The following is a 15,200-nucleotide window of genomic DNA, read 5'->3' on the forward strand; positions in this document are numbered from 1 at the left end:
GGAAGCATTAGAAGTAAGAGTACCAATGCCAACTCCAGGATATTGTTTTATATTATCAGGGTAGCATAGTTCTTTTTGTTGGTTGTCACCCCATTCAATTGCCAGTCTCAGTGTAAACTTATTTATTAGTTCCTAAGCTCTTGCTGCCCTGCTCTAATGTGCAGAAATTCACCAAGCTTCTCTGCCATGGCCTTATGAACTCATTTACACTTGTTTCATCACATGTTACTTCATTCACTAGCTATTTCTGTATATTTTTACATTTTATTTCTGTATATTTTTACAAAAATTTTTATTAGCTTGTGCGTACTTTGTAAGGAGTTTTTCAAGTTCTTATTTTCATCCTCTTAATATCTCTCTTATGCCTGGTTTATGAAGTTTTGTGGCCTTTCCTGATTTCTGTATTTGTATAAGCTTTACATTCTTTTCTACTACTAGGCTTTATTTTAGGGATATTTATTTTAGAAATACCACATGCTGAACAGTAAAACTGGGGGAGACAGCTGGGAGAACTGCCATTGCTGGGAGATGGCTACTCATTGGTCAGTAGCAAGCAATTGGGTTTTGCAGCACTTTTTTATTATTATTGTTGGTTTTTTTTTGTTTGTTTGTTTTTCTAATTTTCTTCATTTTCTTATTAAACTGTCATATTAAATTTGATATCTGAGAAACATTATTTTTTTTTAAAGAAATATGTTAGTAACCATAAAAGAAATATGAAGAGGACTTCTGGTGTCAACAAGTCTGAAGTCTGCATCTGTCCTGAGCAACCTTACCATTACACTTATGTCTTCCAGTCAGACGTTGGCAATTAAAGAGCAGAGTCCTTTCTTTCAAATTCTGCTAAGATTTTCTTCAAATTAGGTAAGACATGATTCAGTGTACATTAGTACCAATTTACCAAATGTTTAGTTAAGCTATTTACTTATAAATGTTCCTTCTAGGTAAACCTTTAGAGATTCAGTATCTCATTTTCTTTTCAGTCCTGGCAGACAGGAATCTACTCATGCATAATAACTATCAGTTTCATAAAGCTAATGAATTCACACTGCTTGTAAATAACAATTGTGTATCAAATTTGAAAATATGCAGTAGAAGATTAATAACTTGTAAAAGCACTGACGATCTTTGAAAGAGAAAAATAATTCAGTTTTATCAGCAAAACTTTCAAGTGATTGTTCTATTCTACTCCTTTCTGATGAGAAAGGAAATAGTAAACTCCCTGCCTGAGACAGGTGGGTGTTATGATAAATTCATAGATTACAATAACAAAGTGAGGAAACAGTCCATTCCTCTAGATTAATCTCTGTTGGTTAGCTTCCTCTCTGTTCCTGCATTTACATAATGTGTTTATCACTATCCTAGTTATTTGTTCTGTGTGCTGGATACTTTTAATGCAAAGTTTGAGGCAATAAATGTAAGCAATGCCATTTTCGTAAAAATTCTGAGAAGTGTGTCAAGTGCATAGAATTTTAACTGAAATTCGCAATGTCTGTATTAGATCTTAAAATTAATTCAGAAGCAGTTTCAACACATTTTGGCATTATTGAATTGGGCGCAAAGGTAACCTTCATGCCAACCTTCCGTTAGCTTGCTTTTGGCACCATCTCAATAAACTATGCTAGTCTTTAAGTATATCCAAACTGCTGTTACACCAGATAGAAGTTAGTAAGAATGAAGTAGTGCTCTGGAATGCCTCTGCCACCAATTCTTTACTTCCATTTGCACAAAAGAGAATGTTTTAGTGACATCTGTGTCATCAATATATCATTAAGGGATCCCCTGCTAATCCAGAAAAGGTTTATAACACCTTTACACATTATTACAGTGCAGGATATCAGGGTAAAGATCATCATGTTTTTGAAAACAGTGATTAGGCACTTTAAAATTGTCAATGGATATATTTTTTAGCCATTTTCTTATTTTCTGTCAAATAATAAAATAATTCAATTACTGTATCATAATATTTTGTAATAAATATATCTACTACTTTCTACCAATAAGTATTTTATGAGGAAAACTTATATACTTAGCTCTATTGCCACATGGTTAGAAGCAGGGAAAAATTCTAGTTCGGAATGTTTAATTTGACTCCTAATCAATACATAAACTACTTTGTGCCCCACAACTCCAGCAAAAGTAACTGTACTCAGTAAGCTTCCTGCAGCAGGAAAAAAATCCTCATTTGGAAATACACTCTAATCATATAAAAACATGGATACCTTTAAACAAAAAAACAAATGTAATAGAATAATGTAATATATATGTATATGGTAATGATTGATCACATATATGCACAGTAGAAATTTCTCTTTATCCAAAAAGCTGTCAGTATTTCATGGAACACACCTGCCCTAAACTGATGATAGGATTTGATGGGCATCAGTCCCCTGGTTGACCAAACTTTCCTCACAGTCTCAGCAAATGACTATGCAGAGTATATGGATCTTCTTAACAAGATTTTGTTAGTGCCCAGAGTGCCTTCTGCTTTCTTTGGGCTTGCTAGCATAATTCCTTAAATTGGTAGTTAATAAAGTACTGATTAGAAAGACAACCATACAGTGAACCCAATTGTGCTGTGTATTCAATATTCAATTGTGCTTTATTCATGATAAATTTATTAATCTGCACCTCACCGAACTCATGATCGAATTCAAAGTAGTAATACCTTTACTCAGATCCAAAGGAATATTAGAACACTAAACCAATCATTGATTGAACTATATTAGTCAAAGTTAAAAACAAAGTTGTTCACAGAGACTTTTCAATTAAAATAAACAAAAACTTTTTTTTCTTTTTGTTTGAACTTCTGGGATTATTGGAAAAAAAAATTGCTGGGATTGCTTTAAAAAAGAAAAAAAAAAAGAGAGAATAACATGTCTAGTAATTATTATCACTTATATTTTTGCTGCCAATGTGCTTGAATAGATTTCTTTTGAAAGCATCCTTCATTCAGTTACTTTAGTTTGTTGCTTTTGATGATATTTAGAGTGAAGAGGATGAGAAAGAAACAAAAACTGAAATCAAGAAAATGAGTATCATGCCTGATACTGTTTAGAGACATAGCTTTGGGCTTGGCTAGATTTCAGCAATGATTTTGCTATAGAAATAAGTATTTGAAAATCATATGCTTGCATACACAAAGTCCCTAACGATGATTATCATAAATGTAGTTTACATACTGGTGCTGAGTCAGTTCCTTGGAAAAAGAGACAGAATTGTCTCATTTTTGGCTACTTGTATGTTCATGTGGTGCTAGTGGCAATTCTGTGTGGGTTGGAACAATCCTGAATCTCTTGTATGTAATTCTCCAGACTCTTGACTAACTTTATGATCTGAGTAAGGGCAACAGGTCTCTCTCTTTTGAGCATATGAGCCAAAATATAAATGAAAAGTTGGTCTGTGAAATTACATTCTTCTCTCTCAGTAGCCAGAAATGTGAAATATTCAAATTCATATAATCATTATGTGTAATTTTAAATACAATAAAGCAGATGGTTCAGAACAAAAGCTTCTTTTGTTTGCTGTTGTCTTGCTGAAAGAAGAATGGCTACTAATATTACTGGAGGAAATTTTTAGCTGTGAAACTTGATTCCTTTATTTCTTTACTTCTCTCTGAAATTTGAAAAATATTTCAAAAGTTAAACAGTTATTTTTTATGTTTTCTTATATCCCAGCCAGCGGATGTGTACTTAGAGTCTATTGCTATCAAGTTTTTACTTTTCCAGGGTTGAGATAAGATTATTTTTAGAAAAGTGGCTGCCATTAATAAATGATTCAAAAATAATAATATAATTTTAAAATTTCTGAAGAGTGGGTGTACTCTGCTGATAGGTGAAACTACCTGTAATCTTTAAATTAAGAGAAAAATAAGAGAAAACTATTTCACTTGCATTTCATGTTGAAGTCTGACGTTCAGCATAAGTGTTAATATGAAAATTTAACACCTTGAGACATCTATTTATAGAAAGGCCCAGGTTCAGGTAACTTTTGTTCTAAGAAAGAACGTAACCTTGCAGCCATAGCTGAACAGCTACCCATTGAAGCAAGAAATTGAAGCATTCTTGCAGAATGAGAGATACAGTTGAAGACCATATAATCCTATAATCTAGTAGAAACTCTCTCTTGTGTACTGTTAGGTATTTAAATAAAAATACATAGTCTCATCTAAGGACTTCTGAAATTTTACTTTCATCAGATTCCTCCCCTGACATCTGATGATGACTGGTAAATGTAGAGTCCTTTTTCCACATAACAAAGAACAGTGGATTGGTGTCCTTTACATGCTGGGAAAAGGCCTTGTAGAAGGTAAGTAGTATGGCAATTTTTTTTTAATATATATATTTTTCTGTGAAGGAAATGGAAAAGAATTAAGCTAATTAGACAGTAATGATCACACTTAGGACTTAGAGTGCTTTGTGCTTTACAGAATATTACTATCACCATTTCATAATTAGGGAAAAGAGTGGAGTGATTTACTGGAGGTTATTCTGAAAGTTAGTGATACTCTCACAAAGAGAATCCAAGCTGTGCAGTCTCTGTAGATCACACTGAGTGAGTGAAAAGCAATGTGAGTCTAGAATGTCTCATTATTTCTGTTTTTCATTGGGCCATATGTGTGCTATTAGAAATACTATATACAAATCTGATGCACTTCCCAGTGGAGTTTAAAATCTTAAATGGGCAACATGAAGAGAAGAGGGTAAAGCAACAGAAAGCAATCAGTCTATTAGATTTTTTGTCAGTTCCCCAGACAGTTACTTAGAAAGATTAGGACATATATAGACATATGAATCTCCCTTTCCTAAGAGGGCTTCAAGTAGGAGAGTGCTAATATAAACAAGTAGATAGTCTAATTTTACTTGCTTTCTGCTATCACTTTCTTGAGAAAAGAACTAGGTTTAACAGATCAGTTGAAAGCATCATCTCTCAGGGGAGAGAGAAGTTGAGTCAACATGAAGGAAGCAATGAAAAAAAATAAAACGGATGAAAGCAAGTAAATAGATATATTTATAAATCTTATATAAATAAGAAAGTGAAAACAGGAAGTTTCACTGGGAGGCAGTGTGATATGTTTTTTCCTTCTCTTTAGATAGAAAAGGACAAGAGAATGATACCATATTTCTGGAAATGTCTGTGAGTTTATCTTTTTGTTTGACAGCCAAATCAATACAATCTTTTTTATTACAGTAAATTAACATACTCATTGAGAAACACAGACCATTGCTGTGTGAGATAAGTCCTCAGGAGTGCAGCAAAGACTGTGAATGTGTAGTAATGTTTGACCATGTTAGACAGCTTGCACAAAACAGGAAACTCACCTACTCTGGAAACCAGTGCTGAGTACAGTGAACAGGTAGTTTAGTAATTCCATAGGGTTTTTGAACAAACTAACACCAGGAGGAAGAATCCCATGGATTCTCATGGGGCTCAAGACCTGTTCTTAAAAGTTTGTCTCCTTCATTCCTGAAGATGGCCATCTAGACTGTCTAAGCAAGACAGGAGAGAACTTTTGTCTTTCCAGCAGGATGAGATGATGAGACTAAGAAAACCTTGGACAATGCCTTGATTAAATTTGGGAGAATCATAGATTGGTTTGGATTGGAAGGGACTTTAAAGGTCATATTATTCCAACCCCCCTGCCATGGGCACGAACACCTTCCAGTAGAGAAACATCTGGTATGAGAAAAAAAAGGGGGCATAAAACAGATTGTAAAGCAGAGGTTGGGTCACTTGCTCTCATACCTGATATGTTTATCCTCTAGATCTAATTGCAATTCCTGAAATCACTGAACATCTACATGGATGTGCTAATCCTGAGAATACCTAAAAGAGTATTGACAAGGCTTACCACATGAGCAGCTGTCTTTGATGAGACCTATTTTTATAAGAACTCTAGAACCTACCCCCACCCCCCATCCCCAGCTCAAACAGCTTTGTATGTAGTTCAGGGCTGCTTACTTTGTTTTCCTGTTTCACAAGGTCTGATGTACAGGGCTACACAGAGGGTTTGGATGTAGTGGGTCCATGAATATCAGTAGGATAGTTCTATTCAAAACTCATGGGGGTTCAGCACTATTAATACTATGATGTATTAATACAGGAGCTCTACTGTAGGAGAACAGTGGTGCTTCAGAGACATGCATTAAGGCAGCAGGGAGCATTGTAAGGGAGGTTATTTAGTATGTGGTATTCTGATCCAAAATTAAGGTTTCTTGTCTAGCTGCAGATTGCTACACAACAAGCTGTGAACACTGGTGTCTGCTCACATTTGACTGCTTGTGCTGGTCTGTACTCGTTGGCTGTAAAGCTGGTATAAAGAGCGGATAGGCCAAACAGATCCAAGGCAAAGAATAGCTGTTAAGGTACAAGATGTTGCCATAGATATATCAGTGTCTGGGTGAGGATGCTAGACGTGCGTGTGTAGGCATATGTCATTTGGGGCTCTTCTAAATATGGTTTCTGGAAGCTCTGGAGTTCTGGATAATGTGAATCTGAGGGCTTGGCAATGGTGTTGGATAAGGATCCGATGTGTGCAGGAACATATGTGTGGGACAGTTTTGTAGCTGTGTCTGCTAGCCATTCTGATGGCTTGCAGCTAAGAATTTATGTGACCATATGAAATCTAACAGAATACCTTCATGATAGAGAGGGGATTGTTCTTACCAGACGTGGGTGATGAAACACCAAAGTCTGCTTAAAACATATAAGGCTAGTGTTATGGCCCATGGCTGTGTCACAGAGAGACAACACGTGCACCAGGATGTGGGATTTCTGGAAATATTTCCAAAAAAGTGAGTCTCTTTCATAGCTTTTTACATATATTGGCAGACTAATATGGAATCAGGTGGTGATGCTACTGGGGCTGTGGCAACAGCAAAGAGAAACATCTATGGAACTTCTCAGTAATGACTGAAATGATGAAATAAAGTAGAAGTTCAGTCTTTTGGGATTAAATGTATTAGAGTTATTGAGTTATTACTAATCTGTCTTTGGAAGTTGAGAGATCACCTTTCATTTATGTTAAAAGGTTCATTATATATTGTACACCAAAAAATGATGGTATGGACTTGTAAAGTGTAAGGGTTTGAAAGAAAATAACACATAAAAGAGTCATTCTAAAATATATATTTCTGTAATTTATTTAAAGAAAAACTATTCTGGATAGAGGAGTGGTGGGAAAAATGAGTACTAAAATGAGAGTTAACTGAAGTTATACAACGGACTGATTTTTATGGCTTAGTAATAAACCTTTTAAAGTTTCTAGTGCAAGTGCTGACACTATCTTAAACACCGTAAAAAATCCTGTACTGGTACCAGATTTCTGGGATTTCTTTATGTATTTTTTAAATACTTAAGCCTTTGGAAAATAAATAGTATAGATTATATTAAGTTCTACAGTTGAAGAATGGTAGTTTTTTCTTGTAGTATAATGTGTCAACACTAAAAATTATTAACTTACTAGCAACATATTGTAAATAACCATAATAAAAAACTTGACCTTCTGTAGTTCAGCTAAAATCTTCAAAGTGAATTATGCTTATTTAAAGATTTTCTAAAGTAGCTTTACTTATGCAGTTACTTGAAATAATTCTGCTATAGATTTTTTCTCCTCTTTATGTTAACAGTCTTCAATCACAAGAAATGATGTCTTGTTCAGAAATGAAATATCTGCAAATGCCACTTTTGTTACAGAGATGAGAGCTTTTTCTTACACAGATGTGTGCTTTTGTTTAACCATAATCATCATATTCATGCACCTAACTTGTAATTTACTTACATTTGTAAATTCAAAAAATTGATTTTGATCTTACATACACAGAAACACAAATTAATTGCCATGAAACTGATCCGATCTTTTCCAATTTTTAAAAAAAATCCTTAGTAAGTAAGGATTTTTTGCTTTTCACTGTTCACCAAAAAAAAATAATAATAAAATAAAATAAAAAAAATCATCCACTGCCATTTATTTATTTGTTAAATTATTACTCTAATAAACAGTCTATTATGGACAAGAAAATATTTGTTAAGTTTAATCTTGTACTCTTGCAAAGAATTAAGCCTGAGAACTGCAGCAGGAGCTCCAATCAGATGATTCACCACAGCCTTAAGCCTTTCTAAAGGTAATGTGGGAATATGTGTAGAATCAAAGAACTACTATCATCAGCCTTTCCATTCCTTCCATGGTAACAATAGATTATACCCAGACAGGGATAAGCATATAACAATTTTTGAAAAGCAAGGTATCTCCTTTTAGAGAAAGAACTAGAACCCAGTATCCAATGCAGTAAGTATATACTGAAAAAGCTGAAGGTAAGAGCACTGTTATTCCTCAAAATTCCCTATTTGTATTCTTCTCCAAACCCTGACATCATAAAATGGGATAGAAAAGCTTATTTTAAGCTACTTTCTTGTGGCCACTTAAGTGTGCAGACTACCTGATTTTCAGGGGATTAGAACTCCTGCTACAAATATTGGAGGCTGTGCAATTTCAAATTTGGCAGTATCAATTCCAGACTCTAAGTACTGTCAGCCTTCACAAGCAAGGCTGTTAAAAGTCAGATATTGTATGACATCACAGCCATGTTTGTGCTAGACTGAACATAAGCAATAATTTAAGAAACATATCCTTTTTATGCTGGATATAAGGGATGAAAATTCTTTGAGCCAAATGTTCATGTGACACAGTATCTAAAAGATGGAAAAAGAATGTTTGATAAAAACTAAGACACACCTTTTACTGCTAATAAGCTTTGCTTTATTAAGCAATAGGCTAAAACAACGAGAAACAGTTTTAAAGTAGTGGAAAAAATAAGATTCGTCATGAGAATTCTTTGCTGTTGCTGTTACATTTGAACTAGTGACCTGTTTGTAAATGGCTTTCCTGGAACTACAGGAGGAAAAAACAGGGTGAACAAGGGAATTCTTGAATACAGTGTACAAGTTTGAAGAATATATTTTATGGTCTTTGATTATCTCTAACTGCCTGCTAACATTAGAAGAGATGTTTGTAAACATTTGTTTTCCCACAATTCACTTGTGAAACAAATGTTTATTCCTTCCGAGAATTTCCACATACATGAAAAATTGTACTTCATTTTAATTTCTTGATTTTTTTTTCCCAACAGCTGATCCCACAAATCATATGAAAAGACATCTAACATGGTTGCAAAGACCTCCATGATGCTTTTTTTTTATTTTTCTGATTTTGTTTAGATAAAATTGAATGCAAAAAAAAAGAAAAAAAAAAAAAAAGTCTTTATCCAGCTCTAAAGATAAAATGTTTAGTCTTGGTGTTAAATATCTAATCTAGATTCATATTTTTATTTCCAATCAGGTATATGAACATGAATTTCAAATTGAAGTATCAGTGAAAATTCCGTTTTTTAAGGTACATTATATTTTGGACTTATGTGGTTACCTCAGAGAACAAAGAGATTTGGTGGGTAATTAAGTGAAGGACAGACACAAATAATTTTGATTTTAGCTCCTGGAACGTTACCTTATTTTGCAGGATATATTGAAAGTTTCTGGAGATACAGCTATGAAGAGAATCAAGCAACCCCCAAATCTACCACTGCATCTAAGGACTGAACTAAGATTAGTAGCACTCCCAAAAAACAGTAGCCATAAATTGAAGAACACACATCCAACTAGCTTGTAACAAAAAACAATGCAGTAAGGATTCACTCTGCTGTTCAAAATAGATTGTTATGTATCAGTCAACCCATATTTGGTCCCTGTTATCTTAATATCCTTTTTAAAAGAGGACTGGTGCAATGTTTCATAGCATTGTGTAGAGAAGATTGATGTATGGTTATAAAGTTGACTGAGGAAATGACATCTCTTGAATTTATTCGATTAATTAATTAATTCATTTTTTCCAGAGGAAAGTCACATCAAGTTGGCCAATCTGTCTACATGCAGTCTCAGCTTGGTTAAGAAGTAAACTAGGTTATAATGAGAAACAGGCCACACTTTGTGTTATAGTTTTAATAAATACAAAATATAATTCACCATTTAGAACAGTTCATTATCATATGTGGCGTCCTTTTTGAAGTATCCAGGTGATAAAGGATGAGGACTTTATTTTTTATATTTTCTGTAAAACTGCAATGTATTTTATTCTTGCAGCTCAGATGATAATTCTGGGTCACCACTGAACTCTTCCTTCAGGCAGAACTCCCATGAGTACTTTATTTCTTGTAGTATTAAGCAAGCAGGAGACAAGTGAATCTTAAATCTGTAGGATGTCAAAATGGGAAACTAGATTAACTTTCAAATGCAGATGTAAGAGAGAATAGAGTCACATATTTTAAAAATTCAAGAGTATCACATTCGTTATGCAAAGATATACATATGATTTATCTTAGAACAGTAGCTAGCCATATCAAAGGATCTTTTCAAGTTAGACTCTTGCAAGGTGTTAAAAAGTACCTGGTATCACTGAAGTCTGGTTTAGGATTTTGAATGCTGATAGTACAGGAGTTGAGGACTAGTTTTCTTTGAGATTTTTACAAGGATAAGACCCATATCTTCTGAGGAATAGCTTTTCTTGTCAGTATTCATTCTCTATTTATTCTATTGTACAAATGTTTTCTCTCTTCATGGAAGCTTTAATTTGATCACTTTAGTGTTCTACTGTTCTCTCACAATAAATGGAGTTAGTTAGTGGCTGTTTTACAGTTTGGTGTAATTCAGACAATTATATTCTGTACATTGTGGGTATTAGTAGAAAGCCGAGAGCAACATGGCTCAGGGCAATGGAAAGCATAACACACTGGGGAATTTATACCACTTCTAGCTAGCAAAGAAAGATTTGCTCTCAGGTTTGTTTCATAGGAAAATGAGTAAAATAGCACATTTAGCTTATGGTTAAATGGTTTCAGCAAGTTTAGAAAAATGAAGACACTTCATTTACCTTGTCACTGAAAACTGGAAAATCAACTGAAGGCTAATTTCATTCTGAAACACATATTTTGGATCATAGTGAAACCATGCTGCTAATATTAGCCAAGCTGGCAAATTAACAGAAACTCCTTGTTTCATTATTGTTTCTTCTTTTGTATTCTATTGATAGAATTTAATGTGTTGGAAATGAGCCAGTGTTAAGGTCTAATTTCCACTTAGTGGTATAATGAAGTAATAAACACAATTTGTTTCAGATTAAAAGTTTTTCCCCTCCTAACTAAAAGCATTTTAATACCTTTTTGTAGCTTCAATGTTTATACAAAATAGCTGATAGCTGCACAAAAAGACAAATCTAGCACTTGCTACTTCTAGAAGCAGCTAATCTTCAGTGCTCAGAGTTTCTATAGTATGTAGCTAGGCAAAGCAAAATGCTATATTAAGCTCAGTTATGAATGTTAGACTGGATTTGTCTTGTGATCAAAATTTAAACCAATATAATGAGGGCATTTCCCACAATCCCAGCACTCAGCTCTGTTGTTTCCCTTACTAATCCCACAGTAGCACTTGCAGGGTTTGCTGCACAGTAATGCTTAACACCAGGTATTACATAATACCCATCCAATAGTAGGAAAAAATCTATGTTTAATGAAGAAAGTGCAGAACAAATAGGAGGAGGCTTTTCTGCTTATTTCTTAAAAGTACTGGGCCCAAATCCTCCACCCAGTGATCTTGTGTGAGCAGTATTCATATGACGGAGTAAACATTTGTGTATGATAACTTGGTAGTGTCTTTGAACGATACCTCACGGAAAAGAAAGAAATAGGTCTTGATAGGGTTTGAAGATCAATTAATAATTCTTTACATAATACTTCTTTTGAGGTTATTTTAGATTCAAGATCTTTAATTCTAAATTTCAAACTTTTAAGCAAGGAAACCTTGAAAATGTTTTAAATCTTTGCAAATTTAAAGTGTATAAACCTGGATCTTTTCAGTTGGTAAATTGTTTTATCTAAACATTTTCAACAGCAAATTCTAAAGCAGTAAGTAAATCTGTAGGCCAAATTCAGCCCTTAGCTGGATGCAGGAACCACTTAAAATTTTAGGGCTAGTGCAACAAGGTTCATATCTATTCTTTAAAGTGTTATGGTGTATTACAACAATATTCTGATGACTGTTTTTTTTTGTTTGTTTGTTTGTTTGTTTGGTGGTGTTTTTTAATTTTTTTTAATATTCTATGTATTTAATATTTATGTGTATATCACCACACCATTTCACTGAGCTCATAGCTGGTACAGAATTAAGATTTTGGCTGACAAATGAGAGTTCTGTACTTCTGGAAAAGCTGGATGCCCATTCCTGGCCATGCTTAAGTTTCCTCAGTCCACTGAAGCCATGGATTAATGGTTTATCTATGAGCTATGGTATCTAAGATACCTTAAAGTGTAATTTTCTTCTACTCTTTCTGAGTCGTAAGCTTTGAAAGACCTTGCCTTTGTCTATAAGCAGAATGGAAACTAATGTTGTGACTCTGAAAGTTTCCTGAAATGTATTTTTTTTCCCCTCTTAATTCAAGGCAAGAAGCTGCTGGAGGTGAGCCAATGTAGTAATCCAGAAGAATTCAAATGTTATGCAAAAAAGGTAGACTAAGCCAGAGGTAAGCGCTAACAATTGTTAGAAAAGGTGTCCAAGTTAGTTGTATTTTCTGCATCAAGATCATTCTGCCAATGCTATCACCCAGCAGGCAAGAGAGAAAGCAGGCATGGATGGTGGACAGGAATAGGTTGATTTTTTCCAAGTTTGCTTGTGAAATACAGGTCAGAAACAGTACAAAGTGATAAAGTATGCCTTGGTAGAATTGTCCAACATTTACCCTGCTAAAAATCATATTGATGTTAATTCATATTTTACTAATGGATTTGAAGGAAACTTGTACCTAGTGTACTCAAGTTAGGCTTTATTTTATTTTGTTATTATATGCTGTTTCAGTCATATTTATACAGCCACTTAGGAGCTGTCTGAACAAATCACTGATGAGGAGAACAGGGAAATATGGAGCAGAGGAGTTCTTGTTATCATCTATGACTGATGATGATGAGAATGATGGGCAGCTGTATACACTGGATTAATCAATCTGATTTGTAGACAGGTAGCACAAGGACACAATATGGCTACATGCCACTTTACCAAATTTCTTTGAGTCATGCACTTATTTTTTCTGTCATCCTTGAAGAAGTATAAGTAAATAGTATATTAGCTACTTGTGCATCTCCAGTATAAAATATTCAATGACACCTTCTACTAGAAATTAATAGGGTTTTATTTATGTGTATGCATACATGTGTATGCAGAGTGAGAGGACAGGATTATCATCAAGAAATTTTCTTTTAAAAAGAACAATCCTGGTAAGTAATTTATCATACTTGCTTGACAGTTATGCCTCTGCAGACTGTGAAGTGCTCCCAAGCTCAGGTTTTGTCATGTTCTACTCTGCTCCTCAAATTATATCCCCTTCTATTTCCTAAAAATCCTGTGGGTTTGCTCACTACACACTGCAAAAAGCTTTGTGAAAAATCAAGCAGAAAATAATAATATATATCTTGTCTGTGGCTTTGGATTAACCTCCCTAGGAATACTTGGCCAAGGGGTCTTGAGAAATTGACAAATAATGAATGATGATAAGCTTTTTATTCAAGATGTATCCATTTGGGCTTAGAAGCTGTAGATGATGTCCCTTATCTCATCATCAACTTGTTTTGCAACAACCAAGTACTGAAATGTGACAAAATTGTGAAATGTGTCCTGTGAATTTAAACACTTCAGATTTCCATATAACTATCATAATTAAAGGGATTATCCCTTGCTAGTGGAGTGGACTGTATGTTTCTTTGAGTATTAGTTGTATCTTTCTGAAACGATGGACAATAGAGCTAAGTGGAAAGCACAGATCTTTACGGTTAAGAAGACTGTTTTAGATTGTTCTTTCTCTTTCTCTCTCTCTGTCTGTCTCTGTCTCTCTCTCTTTCTCTCATTTAATAAAATCACAATGTCTTCCTCCATGGGGTTCCCAAATATTGTATAGCAACTGTGGATGTGGAATTTTTTAGCTTACTGGAAATACCTCTGGTGAATTACAATGGCCTGTGCCCTAAACTGCAGGGCCACTAGGTTGCCTGAGAGCATCAAGAACCAATTAGCCCAGGAAATGGGCATCTAAAACAAGCTGGCACCAAAGGCTTGCTTTGGATATTTCTCACTAAGACACTGACCAGCTGACTTGTTTGGAAATAACTTCTAAAGGGTACTCAGTCATGAACTCCACAATCCAGTTAATTATTACTTGTCAGAAGAACTTTACCCTGGATGCTTAATGTCTAGTTATACTGACCTTTACAGTAATGCTTGCAGCTGAGATAACTACTTAATAGCACCCTGTCTCCTGAATGCTGGCTTTCAGAAATAGGCACAGCAGGCTTCTGATACACTTTTGCTTTTGTTCAAGACTGTCACCCTCTCTGTCCTGCTTTTATTCAGAACCTTTCATCTAGCCACAGTGCAGATACAGCTATGGCTCTTTTCATGTTGCCTGTGTCCTTTTGCAGTCAATACCTTCTCCAAGCACTTCCCTGTACTTTAAATTTCAATGTCTTCCTTTAAACAGGTTTTTCTGGCTGAAGTGATTTTTCTTGGTCGTTACAATATTTTCACCTGATATAGCATTTTATAGCTCTTATCTTATAAAACTAATTCACTAAACAGGCATGTAATTGGATCGGCTATTTTTGTTGTGCTCTTAGCTTTTAGTACAAGCCATTCAGAAGATGTAGACATGTGGTTTGATTTTCAGTGCTGATTGTCCAAACATTTATTCTCTGCCTTTTCTTAGACAGTGGCATCACATTGCATAGCCAGGCTGTGGGCAAGCAGAACAGCAGCAACCCACGTCCTTCAGCAGCTTATGCATAAAAAAGTTGCCACAAAACCAGGGCTATTGAAGTTACCGTGTTCTCAATATCTACAGCTATTTGGGCATTAAAACATCTCACAAAGCAGCTTCCTCTGCTCTGAGACTCACCATTTGTGTCTACCCAGACTACTATGGTTAACAAGCAAACTGGGTGCCTGGGATCTTTCTGAATATGTGTAGGGCACTCTGCAACATCTTTCTGCCACTTCTGCTTATGGTGGAGGTTGTGGGAAACATTTGGAGCCCTGTCTCCCCAAATATATCACAAAACAACTTGTTGAGAGCCTGGAGTACTTGGTCTCTAGAACAGAGAAGCTGGTAGCTA

General features: G+C 34.8%; 1 long non-coding RNA gene across 1 annotated transcript in view; it reads left to right on the top strand.

Moving 5' to 3' along the window:
- The first annotated feature begins 713 nt into the window (after positions 1-713).
- LOC311436008 overlaps positions 714-15,200 on the top strand; it is a 31,820-nt gene continuing 17,333 nt past the window's right edge. Inside the window, exons 1-4 of the long non-coding RNA XR_014692534.1 lie at positions 714-864; positions 4,199-4,308; positions 9,338-9,391; positions 12,485-12,565. This is a non-coding gene — a long non-coding RNA (uncharacterized lncRNA). The remainder of the gene's footprint in view (positions 865-4,198; positions 4,309-9,337; positions 9,392-12,484; positions 12,566-15,200) is intronic.

This window comes from Aythya ferina, assembly GCF_964211825.1.
Source record: "Aythya ferina genome assembly, chromosome: 4".
NCBI classification, from domain to species: domain Eukaryota; kingdom Metazoa; phylum Chordata; class Aves; order Anseriformes; family Anatidae; genus Aythya; species Aythya ferina.